Here is a 2,360-nt window from a genome sequence, read left to right as displayed (position 1 = left end):
ATTTGTGCCGAACCAATAACAATATTTTAACCCAAAAAATAACAAATTGATGTTCGGCTCATACGATTTTCGAAATATAAGCCGAACCGGTAATTATTTTTTTCCGAGCTATTCAGGATGTTGTTCGGCTTACTATGAAACTTTCATATAAGCCGAACAAGTGTCTAGCAAACAGTTCGGCACATGCAGTAAACAGATTCAGTAAGCCGAACCGTTCTTCAATTGATAGATTCGGCTCATAGATGTGAGCCGAACCTCAACCTGTTTCGCCGAACCATGATTCAAAAAACCTAACTTTTGATAATTGAGAGCTATAGAAGTGAGATTAAGTATAGGATATAAGTGTACCTGTGTATTAGAAGCATTGGGTTCCTCATCAATGTCTTCATCATCAGGATTTGGCTCATAAAAATCATCATCTTGAGTTTGTGTTTAAGTTTGAGCTTGAGTTTGAGTGGGTGTAAAATCATTCTCATAATCTAAGAAATCAGCCATTTCTGGATCATTGTTGTAGTTGATATGTATTTTCCTAGGTTTTTTAGATGAATGATGACCCTCCTCATCCTCCATTGAATCAAGAATTAGAATTTTCTCACTTTCTCCTTCTCTTTCTCTCCTTCTTAACCAAACCAAAACTTTGATTTTTTTTTCCTCAAATTTTTCATCTAAACAACTCTTATAATTCTGAAAATTATTTTAATCACTAAACAAAATATTTAATCACTAATCAAGATTATTAACACTAATACGTAAAGGGAAGATTTGCCATTAAAATTTTTTTGGGTTAAGGGGTTATCTGATTTTGCTATTTCACAACCTTTTTGTCTTCATTCAGTATGCCTTGGAAGATTTTGGTATGCCCAAAATTATAGTTCTTAAACTTCTCATTGTTTCCAAGCAATGAAACAAGATCCTTAGTTCCTAGCCTACTACTCTTCTCTACAACAGATGTTTTTGATTTGGTGAAAGGTATTGCAGTACTAGGATTACTTGTTGCACTCTGTTCACCAAAAGGTTGTGAAGTCAAAGTATCAACTAAGGCAAACGGGTTTGTACACTTACTGGTTGTACTGGACTCTCCTTCTTTAAAAAAATAGTCGGTGCAGACCAAGTGAAAGAATTTTTGAGTGTTTCTTTTTGGATATTCTTTCCCCTAATATTGACAATTTTCCTGCACTTGGGTAACCACTTCAACCTGCTTCTTTTCCTCAGGTTGTTGGTCACAATTTTTTGTAGAGTGATCCAACCATCTGAAATGTTTAAGGTTTGTAGGAAAACTCAAGCCATTCAGGTTTTGCGAACACGCTTCGATAAACATCTGACCCATAAGGCAGTGAATGCTTAACTTTAACTTCTACCAGACATTCTACATTTTTTTCATCTTGACTTCTTCCATAGGGGTTTTTGTGGGTTATGTATTTACCAGCTGGAGCACAAATCTTTGTTAGATCTTCCTTATTTATGAAGCCGATTGAAGTGTTTTTAATGTGCAACAAAATCTTTGTTTTGTTAAAGCACTCCTCATCAATGAACTGCGGACCTTGAGTAGGGCATTCAACTAAAACCATTAACTTTCCGAGGTTAATCCAAGTTCCTCCTTTCTTTAGTAGATCAAAATCTAGCTCCTCATTTCTTTAGTAGATCAAAATCTTCGGTTTCTCTTAGATGGAACTCATAGAAATTTCTTCTCTTATCGAATAATTTGATTTGAACTCCTTCCTTTAGATCCCAGGTAAATTTAACTTCTTCAATTATTTTTGATAAGTCAAAAGATGTTTTACTACACAATCTCCCTATAACAGTATTTTTCTAGTTTAAGATCTGAGGGGTTTGGGATGTTTGAGAATTCAGATAAACTTTGGGGGTAAAGTTGGGAGGGATGGTGAGTGAGTTCGCCATCTGTTTTATCAGACTTTCAATGGTGTTGTCCAGTAATTTATCTTGGTTTGTTTCTGAGGTATTGAATGTGTTTAGATCTTCCATTTGGTAGATAAGAGAAGTTTCAATGGAGAAGAGACTCTCAACCACCCAAGAAATCTTATAGATGAGGAGAAATAACAGCAAATCTCTTATTGAATCAGATTCCTTTCTAACCATCATAGTGATGAGACAATTGAGTGTAGTACAGTGATTCCAGCAGACAGGTTTTGAGGATCCCAATCTATGTATTTTAAAAATCTCGTGCAGCATCGGTTTCATGGATTTGAAAACTTGTAGGTTTGTACTTACCCTATTCCTATAAACTTGTGTGGTAAACATTTCCTCCAGTTGTCTGATTTGATAAATATTTCCTTCACCTCCGTATGGATTTTGATAAACTAACACATAAATTTTAAATTTTAAACTAACTTCAATAGTTA

This window comes from Papaver somniferum, unplaced genomic scaffold (genome assembly GCF_003573695.1).
Source record: "Papaver somniferum cultivar HN1 unplaced genomic scaffold, ASM357369v1 unplaced-scaffold_33, whole genome shotgun sequence".
NCBI lineage: Eukaryota > Viridiplantae > Streptophyta > Magnoliopsida > Ranunculales > Papaveraceae > Papaver > Papaver somniferum.
This window is presented reverse-complemented; position numbering follows the sequence as displayed.